The sequence below is a fragment of the Gigantopelta aegis genome, chromosome 10 (genome assembly GCF_016097555.1).
Source record: "Gigantopelta aegis isolate Gae_Host chromosome 10, Gae_host_genome, whole genome shotgun sequence".
In the NCBI taxonomy this organism is placed as follows: domain Eukaryota; kingdom Metazoa; phylum Mollusca; class Gastropoda; order Neomphalida; family Peltospiridae; genus Gigantopelta; species Gigantopelta aegis.
The window spans coordinates 34910390-34924818 of record NC_054708.1 but is presented as its reverse complement, the minus strand read 5'-3'; the positions used below and the strand labels follow the sequence as shown (position 1 = coordinate 34924818).

General features: G+C 39.6%; 1 protein-coding gene across 21 annotated transcripts in view; it reads left to right on the top strand.

Moving 5' to 3' along the window:
* The window catches only part of LOC121384770 (zinc finger protein 263-like), a 93183-nt gene that overhangs the window by 1971 nt on the left and 76783 nt on the right, over positions 1-14429 (top strand). The window lies entirely within an intron of this gene.

Genomic DNA, 14429 nt, shown 5'->3' with positions numbered 1-14429 from the left:
AATAAAATAAAATAAAATAAAATAAAAGGATCGTTGAAGTCATTTGTCGTTCCATAATAAATACAACATAAAACTAAACATTAATTAAAGTTAGGGGCCATTCACAATTATCAACATTATCACAAGTGTACAAAGAGTACACTTTTTCATGACTCCCTCCCCCCCATAAGTGTACAAAATAAAATGTAGAATTTTTTTTTTGTCCATCTTTTATTGGCAGTTATATTAGAATGTCACTAGCCACTGGAGTGGGCCTATCATAATCTAGAAGCCATGTTCAAGTGATTTTCTTGGGTCTTCCTTTCTTTTGCTTGTGATTGTCCTGGTTTTGATGTTTCAGGAGCTGGTATCTTGTGAGATACTTCTCATTACAAATTGGGCACTTGTGGATCTTTTCATGAGCTTCGGTTGCCTTCTCTGTCCTGTCTATCATGTTGTGAGGCGTAGTTATCTGTGAGGTATCGGTGTTTAAAATGGGTGCTGAATAGGTGCTGTTTATAATAACGACAATTAGGGGGAAAATAGATTTCTCTGAAAGTTATAAATCGACATTTATTTGTATTTCTAAAAAGCGTACAGCAGCTGTTAACCCCCTCCCCCCCAGCATACGGTTTGTACGCTTATGTTAATGTTGACAATTGTGAATGACCCCTTAATAAAATAACTTAAAAGTAAAAATAAATTAAAGTTAATATAATAAAATAAAATAAAAGAATGAAATTAAATAAAATAAAATAACATTTATTAATTAAGTAATAGAAATGAAATAAAAAGTATGAATACAGCGCCCTCAATAGTTTAAGAAGTAGCAGGCTACAACAGTGATGATAGCAGGGGGCAAAGCTGGGGGTCTGGGGGCCCTCCCCAAGAAACATTTGAAAAATCGAATCGATTAAAGAAGAGAAAGCACTTTTTTTTTTACCATCAACGAAAAGTAGGCGGAGGCAAAAGCAGTTTCAGGTGGCGATTTGCCGCCGGAGACCAGGTACTTTTGAGGGCTCTGTGAATACAGGGATCGATTTTGGTCCACGGCACTACAGCTATTGCCGTAGGTGCCCTTGTTATTGGACGCGGTGCCCCGATAAATTGGACTGTGTCCACGGCCATAAGTAGCCGTGGTTGCCTTCCTTGTATGCCCTAGTGCCCTTCTCATGCCTGGTACCAACTAAATTGAACTTTGCAGCATTTGTCACTTGCCGCGTATTCGTCCATAAGAACAGAAATCCAAAGAAATTATTGCCGACTCTCAGACACGCAATTTCGATGGGCGAGCCATATTGTTATTGTTTACAAGCCACAGATCCGAGAACCACGTGGTCGCCAAGAAGTAACTGCGCAGTCGCTCTATAAAGACTGTTCTGCACAGGGAAGATCACGTGGGAGAAAAGGCGAAATAGACTGCTATTGCTTTAATAATAATCATTTATTGAATTAATGGACTTTTTATTATTAAAATTTTGAAATATAAATATTTATATGTCAGGACTAAATATTTTTTTCTGTGCTCAGGTCAAAAGGGTATAAATTATAAAATAAATATTTTCCTAAAAGAGGGAGTTTTTGATTGAGCAATTGATTGGCTCCAAAATAAAAACAATACTGGCTACAAGGGAATTACAAAGCCAAGATCTAAAAGCGATAATGGGAGAGACGCACTTTTTTTATAGGACGTTTCACGGTGACGTTACGCGCCGAGTCACGTGATCAACTGAAGCCATTTGGCTGGCAAAACACTGTAAACTGGCTGTATTGCTGTGTATTTCAAGGTTTTTTTCAAAATATAAAGAGTAAATCTGGTTATAAAAAAGGGAAAAATGAAGATAAACTGTAGTGAATTGCCAGTTTGAATCAAAATTTGAAAAACCTATTACAATTGGTCTTAAAATTTTGCTAAAATCAACGATTTACTACCGTTTTTCTTGTTTCGCTTAGTTTTAGTCTTAAAATTACTCGTTTGTTGAGAGAAAAATCATCACTTACTTTATTTCATTCATTGTGTGTCCTGTGGAATGGAACCTCATAGTAATATATTTGTTATCACTATTGGACATAAAGTGCTCAACACAATGTTAGTGGAGCAGGTACACTAAATTTTTAGTATTCACTAATAACTCATTACTCGGAGTTTCAGGCTCCTCGCCTTCATCAGATGAGTGTTTATAATTGTGACAGTTAAGGTGACGTCACGCTGTGTGTACGCGGCGGTGCGCTCCTGACGTCATGGCACGTCAGTCGTGAGACTCTCGGCTTGTTGCTGTGGCGGCATTTTGATATGAGTTCTGTCCTTTTGTTGAGTAGCTTGTCTCCTTTTTCAAATAGTATTGAGAGCTTCTCCTCGATGCACAGGTTGCATTGTCCCGAGCTGCGTTTCCGTGTGTCCGATTTCCTGACGATTTCCCAATTGATGTGATAGGCGGTTTTTTTTCGTTTGAGTTCCCAGATGTATTTTGACAGTTCTGTCTCTTTTTCATAGCGTTCATATTTGAAAGATTTAGTGTGGTTGTTAAACCTCTCCTTGAATGTACCTCCAGCAAGACCTATGTATGATCTGACAGTCTTACCAGATGCCACGTTTGCCCGGTATACGAGGGAGCTAGTTTGGCAGTTGCCGTTCAGGGGGCATTCGTTCTTCTGTCTGCAGTTACAAGACTTTTTTTGTGCGGGATCGGTTGAGCTCTGGGTGATTTTCGTGTTGTGGCTTTTTATTATTGCTCCGAAGTTTTTCATGCAGCTGTAGCTGATTTTCAGGTTGTTTCTGTTGAACAATGTGTGGTACTTGTGATTACTTGGGAAATGCTTGGATATCAATTTGATGAACACGCTACCGACGTTTGTCTTCACATTCTTGCTGAATGGGGGGTTGAACCATGTGATTTTTCTGGGTCTTTTCCTTTTCTTTGTGTCTGGTTGTTCTCTATGTTTAGGCGGGTCGTATTGGATGTTTACTGTGTAGCCACTTGCCCTCAGCGCTTTGTTGTACCCTAGTGCAGCTTCCGCGAAGTAGTCTTCATGGGAAGACAGAAGGGAAATTCGTTTGCCGATTGATTTTGGTATTTGCTTCGTGATTGCGGGTGGGTGGTTTGAGCTGACGTTGATGTAAACGGGTTCGTTGTTGGGTTTCCTGTAGGGTTTGTGGGAGTCAGTTTCAAGGTTCAGGGTGGTGTCCAGATAGTTGACTATTTTCAGGTTGGTCTGGATGGTGATCTTTAGGCCAAGATCTTTGAATATTTTGATGAGCATTTTCCTCATTCTGTCTGCTTGGCTTCCTGAACTTCTGCGTAGAACTGCTAGACCGTCATCTCTGTACAGTCCGACGTTCATGTTGGAGGTATTTGTTTGAATTGTGTGTAGGATGAGGAGTCCTACTAGTTCGCACACTTCCGCTCCATCATATCCGCCCATGGTGACGTCGAATGCATTGGGAGTGTAATTTTTCACCCATGGCTGTTCTTTGTTGTCAAAAAGTAGTGATTTTCTTGCATGCATGATAGTTGCGTATTCTATATCTGGGATGACTGTATATTTCTTCGCCCATTTCAATGCCTTGTCGAGTAGTTCAGGTGTTATGGAAGGGTAGAAGTCCACAATGTCGAATACGAGGAAGGATAGTTCTTTTTTATCATGCAGAGCTGAGAACCATTCAAGTACAGCGGAAGTGTTTCTCCATTGGTTCATTTGCGTCTTGAGTCGTGTTTCACTGTTTATTCGGTCTAACATAATTTTGCTGATCCTACCGATTTCGCTTTTTGCTGGATTGATGAGTCTGCAACTTGGATTAGTGGCAAAATTGTCCTTATGATCTTTCAAGGTGATGAATGCTCGGGTCTCTGCCATCTTGTCTATTCTGTCACGTATTCCTAGGGCATTGCTGACGTACTCGAACTCTGTGTTGATATCTTCGATTGTTTGGTCGTCTGCATGTTTGTACTTCGTTGTAATGTTTTCTGTTAGCATTTTGTCATAAGTGTCCACTTCTAACTTGTAGAAGTTTCTAGTCTTGTCTGCAGGTACAAACACTTTTTTGGAGTTGTTTATATGCCTTATGTCCTCTTTCATGGTGTTCTGGAACTGGTCATATGCATTCTTGAACTGTATGGTCTCAACCATGTGTAGCATGTCCTTTTCGAAGGGTGCTAAACCTTCTATTTGTGGGGGTGTTTTCCTGGAGTTAAGTCCGAATTTGCTATCTTTGTTTGGTGTTGGGTCGTCATGGTTGTGTTTATCATCGTTGTTCTTTTCAAAGAAGAAAGCTTTCCATCTCATACGCTTTATTACACTTTCCACTTTCTCAAGCAGTCTCTTTAAGTATTCCTTTCGTGTTGGTAAAGGAATGTTTTTTGTGGAATAGTCGAAACGGATATGGTCCATGGTGATTGAAGAAAGTGCTCAACTTATACAAGGAGCATTACAGTAATATATTTGTTATCACTATTGGACATAAAGTGCTCAACACAATGTTAGTGGAGCAGGTACACTAAATTTTTAGTATTCACTAATAACTCATTACTCGGAGTTTCAGGCTCCTCGCCTTCATCAGATGAGTGTTTATAATTGTGACAGTTAAGGTGACGTCACGCTGTGTGTACGCGGCGGTGCGCTCCTGACGTCATGGCACGTCAGTCGTGAGACTCTCGGCTTGTTGCTGTGGCGGCATTTTGATATGAGTTCTGTCCTTTTGTTGAGTAGCTTGTCTCCTTTTTCAAATAGTATTGAGAGCTTCTCCTCGATGCACAGGTTGCATTGTCCCGAGCTGCGTTTCCGTGTGTCCGATTTCCTGACGATTTCCCAATTGATGTGATAGGCGGTTTTTTTTCGTTTGAGTTCCCAGATGTATTTTGACAGTTCTGTCTCTTTTTCATAGCGTTCATATTTGAAAGATTTAGTGTGGTTGTTAAACCTCTCCTTGAATGTACCTCCAGCAAGACCTATGTATGATCTGACAGTCTTACCAGATGCCACGTTTGCCCGGTATACGAGGGAGCTAGTTTGGCAGTTGCCGTTCAGGGGGCATTCGTTCTTCTGTCTGCAGTTACAAGACTTTTTTTGTGCGGGATCGGTTGAGCTCTGGGTGATTTTCGTGTTGTGGCTTTTTATTATTGCTCCGAAGTTTTTCATGCAGCTGTAGCTGATTTTCAGGTTGTTTCTGTTGAACAATGTGTGGTACTTGTGATTACTTGGGAAATGCTTGGATATCAATTTGATGAACACGCTACCGACGTTTGTCTTCACATTCTTGCTGAATGGGGGGTTGAACCATGTGATTTTTCTGGGTCTTTTCCTTTTCTTTGTGTCTGGTTGTTCTCTATGTTTAGGCGGGTCGTATTGGATGTTTACTGTGTAGCCACTTGCCCTCAGCGCTTTGTTGTACCCTAGTGCAGCTTCCGCGAAGTAGTCTTCATGGGAAGACAGAAGGGAAATTCGTTTGCCGATTGATTTTGGTATTTGCTTCGTGATTGCGGGTGGGTGGTTTGAGCTGACGTTGATGTAAACGGGTTCGTTGTTGGGTTTCCTGTAGGGTTTGTGGGAGTCAGTTTCAAGGTTCAGGGTGGTGTCCAGATAGTTGACTATTTTCAGGTTGGTCTGGATGGTGATCTTTAGGCCAAGATCTTTGAATATTTTGATGAGCATTTTCCTCATTCTGTCTGCTTGGCTTCCTGAACTTCTGCGTAGAACTGCTAGACCGTCATCTCTGTACAGTCCGACGTTCATGTTGGAGGTATTTGTTTGAATTGTGTGTAGGATGAGGAGTCCTACTAGTTCGCACACTTCCGCTCCATCATATCCGCCCATGGTGACGTCGAATGCATTGGGAGTGTAATTTTTCACCCATGGCTGTTCTTTGTTGTCAAAAAGTAGTGATTTTCTTGCATGCATGATAGTTGCGTATTCTATATCTGGGATGACTGTATATTTCTTCGCCCATTTCAATGCCTTGTCGAGTAGTTCAGGTGTTATGGAAGGGTAGAAGTCCACAATGTCGAATACGAGGAAGGATAGTTCTTTTTTATCATGCAGAGCTGAGAACCATTCAAGTACAGCGGAAGTGTTTCTCCATTGGTTCATTTGCGTCTTGAGTCGTGTTTCACTGTTTATTCGGTCTAACATAATTTTGCTGATCCTACCGATTTCGCTTTTTGCTGGATTGATGAGTCTGCAACTTGGATTAGTGGCAAAATTGTCCTTATGATCTTTCAAGGTGATGAATGCTCGGGTCTCTGCCATCTTGTCTATTCTGTCACGTATTCCTAGGGCATTGCTGACGTACTCGAACTCTGTGTTGATATCTTCGATTGTTTGGTCGTCTGCATGTTTGTACTTCGTTGTAATGTTTTCTGTTAGCATTTTGTCATAAGTGTCCACTTCTAACTTGTAGAAGTTTCTAGTCTTGTCTGCAGGTACAAACACTTTTTTGGAGTTGTTTATATGCCTTATGTCCTCTTTCATGGTGTTCTGGAACTGGTCATATGCATTCTTGAACTGTATGGTCTCAACCATGTGTAGCATGTCCTTTTCGAAGGGTGCTAAACCTTCTATTTGTGGGGGTGTTTTCCTGGAGTTAAGTCCGAATTTGCTATCTTTGTTTGGTGTTGGGTCGTCATGGTTGTGTTTATCATCGTTGTTCTTTTCAAAGAAGAAAGCTTTCCATCTCATACGCTTTATTACACTTTCCACTTTCTCAAGCAGTCTCTTTAAGTATTCCTTTCGTGTTGGTAAAGGAATGTTTTTTGTGGAATAGTCGAAACGGATATGGTCCATGGTGATTGAAGAAAGTGCTCAACTTATACAAGGAGCATTACAGTAATATATTTGTTATCACTATTGGACATAAAGTGCTCAACACAATGTTAGTGGAGCAGGTACACTAAATTTTTAGTATTCACTAATAACTCATTACTCGGAGTTTCAGGCTCCTCGCCTTCATCAGATGAGTGTTTATAATTGTGACAGTTAAGGTGACGTCACGCTGTGTGTACGCGGCGGTGCGCTCCTGACGTCATGGCACGTCAGTCGTGAGACTCTCGGCTTGTTGCTGTGGCGGCATTTTGATATGAGTTCTGTCCTTTTGTTGAGTAGCTTGTCTCCTTTTTCAAATAGTATTGAGAGCTTCTCCTCGATGCACAGGTTGCATTGTCCCGAGCTGCGTTTCCGTGTGTCCGATTTCCTGACGATTTCCCAATTGATGTGATAGGCGGTTTTTTTTCGTTTGAGTTCCCAGATGTATTTTGACAGTTCTGTCTCTTTTTCATAGCGTTCATATTTGAAAGATTTAGTGTGGTTGTTAAACCTCTCCTTGAATGTACCTCCAGCAAGACCTATGTATGATCTGACAGTCTTACCAGATGCCACGTTTGCCCGGTATACGAGGGAGCTAGTTTGGCAGTTGCCGTTCAGGGGGCATTCGTTCTTCTGTCTGCAGTTACAAGACTTTTTTTGTGCGGGATCGGTTGAGCTCTGGGTGATTTTCGTGTTGTGGCTTTTTATTATTGCTCCGAAGTTTTTCATGCAGCTGTAGCTGATTTTCAGGTTGTTTCTGTTGAACAATGTGTGGTACTTGTGATTACTTGGGAAATGCTTGGATATCAATTTGATGAACACGCTACCGACGTTTGTCTTCACATTCTTGCTGAATGGGGGGTTGAACCATGTGATTTTTCTGGGTCTTTTCCTTTTCTTTGTGTCTGGTTGTTCTCTATGTTTAGGCGGGTCGTATTGGATGTTTACTGTGTAGCCACTTGCCCTCAGCGCTTTGTTGTACCCTAGTGCAGCTTCCGCGAAGTAGTCTTCATGGGAAGACAGAAGGGAAATTCGTTTGCCGATTGATTTTGGTATTTGCTTCGTGATTGCGGGTGGGTGGTTTGAGCTGACGTTGATGTAAACGGGTTCGTTGTTGGGTTTCCTGTAGGGTTTGTGGGAGTCAGTTTCAAGGTTCAGGGTGGTGTCCAGATAGTTGACTATTTTCAGGTTGGTCTGGATGGTGATCTTTAGGCCAAGATCTTTGAATATTTTGATGAGCATTTTCCTCATTCTGTCTGCTTGGCTTCCTGAACTTCTGCGTAGAACTGCTAGACCGTCATCTCTGTACAGTCCGACGTTCATGTTGGAGGTATTTGTTTGAATTGTGTGTAGGATGAGGAGTCCTACTAGTTCGCACACTTCCGCTCCATCATATCCGCCCATGGTGACGTCGAATGCATTGGGAGTGTAATTTTTCACCCATGGCTGTTCTTTGTTGTCAAAAAGTAGTGATTTTCTTGCATGCATGATAGTTGCGTATTCTATATCTGGGATGACTGTATATTTCTTCGCCCATTTCAATGCCTTGTCGAGTAGTTCAGGTGTTATGGAAGGGTAGAAGTCCACAATGTCGAATACGAGGAAGGATAGTTCTTTTTTATCATGCAGAGCTGAGAACCATTCAAGTACAGCGGAAGTGTTTCTCCATTGGTTCATTTGCGTCTTGAGTCGTGTTTCACTGTTTATTCGGTCTAACATAATTTTGCTGATCCTACCGATTTCGCTTTTTGCTGGATTGATGAGTCTGCAACTTGGATTAGTGGCAAAATTGTCCTTATGATCTTTCAAGGTGATGAATGCTCGGGTCTCTGCCATCTTGTCTATTCTGTCACGTATTCCTAGGGCATTGCTGACGTACTCGAACTCTGTGTTGATATCTTCGATTGTTTGGTCGTCTGCATGTTTGTACTTCGTTGTAATGTTTTCTGTTAGCATTTTGTCATAAGTGTCCACTTCTAACTTGTAGAAGTTTCTAGTCTTGTCTGCAGGTACAAACACTTTTTTGGAGTTGTTTATATGCCTTATGTCCTCTTTCATGGTGTTCTGGAACTGGTCATATGCATTCTTGAACTGTATGGTCTCAACCATGTGTAGCATGTCCTTTTCGAAGGGTGCTAAACCTTCTATTTGTGGGGGTGTTTTCCTGGAGTTAAGTCCGAATTTGCTATCTTTGTTTGGTGTTGGGTCGTCATGGTTGTGTTTATCATCGTTGTTCTTTTCAAAGAAGAAAGCTTTCCATCTCATACGCTTTATTACACTTTCCACTTTCTCAAGCAGTCTCTTTAAGTATTCCTTTCGTGTTGGTAAAGGAATGTTTTTTGTGGAATAGTCGAAACGGATATGGTCCATGGTGATTGAAGAAAGTGCTCAACTTATACAAGGAGCATTACAGTAATATATTTGTTATCACTATTGGACATAAAGTGCTCAACACAATGTTAGTGGAGCAGGTACACTAAATTTTTAGTATTCACTAATAACTCATTACTCGGAGTTTCAGGCTCCTCGCCTTCATCAGATGAGTGTTTATAATTGTGACAGTTAAGGTGACGTCACGCTGTGTGTACGCGGCGGTGCGCTCCTGACGTCATGGCACGTCAGTCGTGAGACTCTCGGCTTGTTGCTGTGGCGGCATTTTGATATGAGTTCTGTCCTTTTGTTGAGTAGCTTGTCTCCTTTTTCAAATAGTATTGAGAGCTTCTCCTCGATGCACAGGTTGCATTGTCCCGAGCTGCGTTTCCGTGTGTCCGATTTCCTGACGATTTCCCAATTGATGTGATAGGCGGTTTTTTTTCGTTTGAGTTCCCAGATGTATTTTGACAGTTCTGTCTCTTTTTCATAGCGTTCATATTTGAAAGATTTAGTGTGGTTGTTAAACCTCTCCTTGAATGTACCTCCAGCAAGACCTATGTATGATCTGACAGTCTTACCAGATGCCACGTTTGCCCGGTATACGAGGGAGCTAGTTTGGCAGTTGCCGTTCAGGGGGCATTCGTTCTTCTGTCTGCAGTTACAAGACTTTTTTTGTGCGGGATCGGTTGAGCTCTGGGTGATTTTCGTGTTGTGGCTTTTTATTATTGCTCCGAAGTTTTTCATGCAGCTGTAGCTGATTTTCAGGTTGTTTCTGTTGAACAATGTGTGGTACTTGTGATTACTTGGGAAATGCTTGGATATCAATTTGATGAACACGCTACCGACGTTTGTCTTCACATTCTTGCTGAATGGGGGGTTGAACCATGTGATTTTTCTGGGTCTTTTCCTTTTCTTTGTGTCTGGTTGTTCTCTATGTTTAGGCGGGTCGTATTGGATGTTTACTGTGTAGCCACTTGCCCTCAGCGCTTTGTTGTACCCTAGTGCAGCTTCCGCGAAGTAGTCTTCATGGGAAGACAGAAGGGAAATTCGTTTGCCGATTGATTTTGGTATTTGCTTCGTGATTGCGGGTGGGTGGTTTGAGCTGACGTTGATGTAAACGGGTTCGTTGTTGGGTTTCCTGTAGGGTTTGTGGGAGTCAGTTTCAAGGTTCAGGGTGGTGTCCAGATAGTTGACTATTTTCAGGTTGGTCTGGATGGTGATCTTTAGGCCAAGATCTTTGAATATTTTGATGAGCATTTTCCTCATTCTGTCTGCTTGGCTTCCTGAACTTCTGCGTAGAACTGCTAGACCGTCATCTCTGTACAGTCCGACGTTCATGTTGGAGGTATTTGTTTGAATTGTGTGTAGGATGAGGAGTCCTACTAGTTCGCACACTTCCGCTCCATCATATCCGCCCATGGTGACGTCGAATGCATTGGGAGTGTAATTTTTCACCCATGGCTGTTCTTTGTTGTCTAAATCTTAGGGTTGGGTACCGCGAAAAAACTACTGCGGTATACCGCGGTTTTTTGTAATGTACCACGGTAATGACAGCATACTAATCACTGCGATTCAGTGATACAATAATTGCGCAACATACAATGTCATTTATGTGCCTTTGAACATAGGGGTCAAACACATATGACATACTACAATGATATACCTACCAGTACAGATTTTGACTGATTCGGTTTACACTCTATTTCCTCTAAAGTTGAGTAAGCATTAAGCAGGACTAAAACTCTCATTTAGAGAATAGCCAATACTTATAGGTAGAACATAGTTGTAGAGCCTTGTTGTATTTTAAGACCTTATAATGTAAATGAAATAAACATAACAGATGAATAAATTCCCTAGTTATCATTTCAGTTAAACTGGAAAATAATGAAAATGACAAAGTTACGTAATATTTGAATGGCACTTGATGTCTAGACCGGACCGTAGCCCAGTGGTAAAAAAATCGGTTGGACACGTGGTAGGTCTAGGATCGATCCAAGTCGGTGGGCCCATTGGGATATTTCTCATTTATGTATGTGCACCACGACTGGTATAGCAAAGGTCGTGGTATGTGCTACTAATGAGAAAATGTAGTGGGTTCCCTCTCTAAGACTATATATCAAAATTACCAAACATTTGACATTCAGTAGCCAATGATTTTGTTCTGCTCTATATAAAGATAAAAAATGTAACCTGTGCCACCCCACTAGAAGCTCTGCATACATCCCCAACCCTCCAGATATCGTGCCAATTCCACAGGCCCAATGGGCCATATATATATATATATATATATATATATATATAAGCTATATGCTATGGGCCTGTATCTTTAATCTCTTTGATAATGAATTCATGTTTAAAGAAGAAAAAACAGTTTAGAAACAAAATAGCCACACTGGCAGTATTTTATTTTATAAATGCAAATGAAATAGTTGGGCTTTCGTGGAGGGTTTTTTAATTACGTAAATCCCCTCCTCCTAACTTATATGTATGTTTTAAACTGAATACTGTTTATAATTGTTTTCGTATCCAACTCAAGAGTATAGCCAGTCACCCAAAACAAAGACAAAGAAAACGTCATTATATGTTATTGTTCTCAAAACACTGGCGTGTGACCGTCTTTCAGACTTCAACAACTGGAAAAAAAACGTTTTCAGTTTCATAAATTCATTGCAACGTGATCCGAGACTTCTGTATGTTTATCTACCAGGGGCAGAAGGATGTATCATGCCTGTGCTAATATTATATAAGTAGACATAGCATCAATAAATTGTAATTCCCCCACTGAATACGTTTAAAATTGAATCTGTAAACTTTGAAAATTTCAACTAATAATGATTGTGTATATGTGAGAAAAAATATGTAATCCTCATCAACGCACCACCCACTTCAGTAAAATGAACTCAACCACATGACCTAGATTTTACAACATTATCTGATACGACACAACACTAAAAACGTGACAAATAAAAAGTGAACCTTGTAGCTAGTAATGAAACATTCAGTATCAACAATGCAACATGTTTTGAACAGGATTTCATATTATTTGATCGCATTTTGTAGCTTTACGAGAAGCAGTTCACTATTGAATAGTAGACTGGTCACCCGGACATGCAAATAGGGCTTATGCATACCGCGAGGCATATCTGTCGATCAAAATTGGTTGAAACAATGTTTGGTGACTAAAAATCTACATTAAAAAACTTTCTATATTCTAGATACTTTGGGAAATTCCGTTAGTTTTTCAAAGATTTGTTAATGGAACACAAACAGTCATTAACATTGGATGCTTTTAAAATAATTTCTCGAAATTATGTATTTTGGTTCATGACACTGATAATTTATTTCTCGGAAATGTCCGTAAAGTCATCGTCCACGGAAAGTCCCGAAGTATACCGGTACAGTAAAAAAAAGTACCACGACAGAAAAAAATACCGGTATACCGGTAATACCGCACACCGCTACTAAATCTGTAGACGTGTATTGCTTTTGAACATACGCCTTTAGTCAATCAATTAAAGGATTAACTTCAAACAATCAAGTCTTCTATTTTGAAGATATTTCGTAAACGAAGTAGGTACCAATAATAGTCTTTAACTAAGGAATGATTATACTGACAGTGAATGCATCTTGATCAGTGGTGTAGGGGGGGAGGGGGAGGCGGCAAACGGACCATACCCCACAATCAAACTTTTTTAAACTATTAAATTTTATAAAATCATACATCCATATATAATGTGGGTTGTCCCCCACCCCCACCCCCAATAAAAAATATGTGGCCTTGATTAATATAATTAATAATATTTTAAAACGCATATTTATATGTATGTGTTATTGTTTTTAATAATAATGGCAATACATTAGATATTCAAATGCTATTCAGTCTTCAGTTAATATTAATTAGTATTTTTTCATACGTCATTTTGGCAATGGCAAAATAATTTGATTCAACGGCAATTTCAATACAATGACAAAGTGACCCAGTGACGAACATGGTCGTTGTAACGAGGTCTGACTGTATAAACAAAACATACCGTATATTGTCGTGTATTAGCCGACTCTGTGGATAAGCCGGCCCCTTAGTTTTCCCCTGAATATCTGGTACAAAATGGTTGGTATAACCCAACTCAACTTTTATAAATGTAGTTAAAACGGGCAAAAATACAGATATATCCGATCGAGATATTGTCAATCTCAGGCAACAGTGAATTGCAGGAAATTGTTTTGGTGAACTAATCAAAGTACAGTGTGCAAAAACTATTTTAATAAAGATTTTACGATAGCTGAAAAAGAATAACGGTTTATAAAAAAAAAATCCCCTAATGTGGGATAACATTGAATTGATTGAATCGATCACATGGACATAGCTAGCTGATAAATGTAGTGTCACTTTTATATGGTGGTGTAAATATTATTTAACACCCATGACAGATGATTGCAATGATGAACACAGTTTATTCCGTTCTTTTTATAAGTTGTGATATCTCTAATAAAACTTAATTTTTAATGTGTTAGGAATTGCAGAATCAACAATGACATTAAGTAAAAATCATCATTTCTGAGAAATTAAATATGCAATGGAGGACAAAATATCAGCGGTCATAAAAATACTTAATGACTGTTTCAATCACGTGACACATTTGGCGCCAAATACCGGTGCTACTTGTTAGTGGCTTTTACCGGAAATTGTCGATATAATAAAAATAAAATAAAGTTCCATTTCATTTTTCAAATAAAATATAACTTTTATTGTTTTGTATCAAACAATCAAATTGACACTTGTATGGGACTTAATACAGGCTGTTAAAAATACTGATTAAATAATGCAACGGTAAGGTTTTGAAGCCGAGATTGACTGACACGTTTTCGTTAGTATTGTATTTCTGTATACACCAATATTTTGTTGTATTTTTCTTAGACATTTTTTGTTGACTCAGTGTATTACCCAACCCCTCTTTTCATGATTAGAAGCTTGAAAAGTTGGCTAATACACAGCGATATATGGTACCTAGTTATTTTTGTCGCCATTTTCTTCTTTACATTGGTACCCAGGGCTTTAGATTTCACTAAAGCTGAGGCAGTAAAGGGTGTGCCTAAAACAATTATGCACAAAATAAACAAGCCCAAATTAAGTACAAATATGCTAATCTCAAAACATTACCTCATACTCAATGGAATGTTAAGCTATAATTAAAATAACTTGGAAATGCATCTCTGAATATGTACAACTCGTTACCATCTAATATTAACATTACTGCACTAAAAAGACCTTGCCCAACATAGCC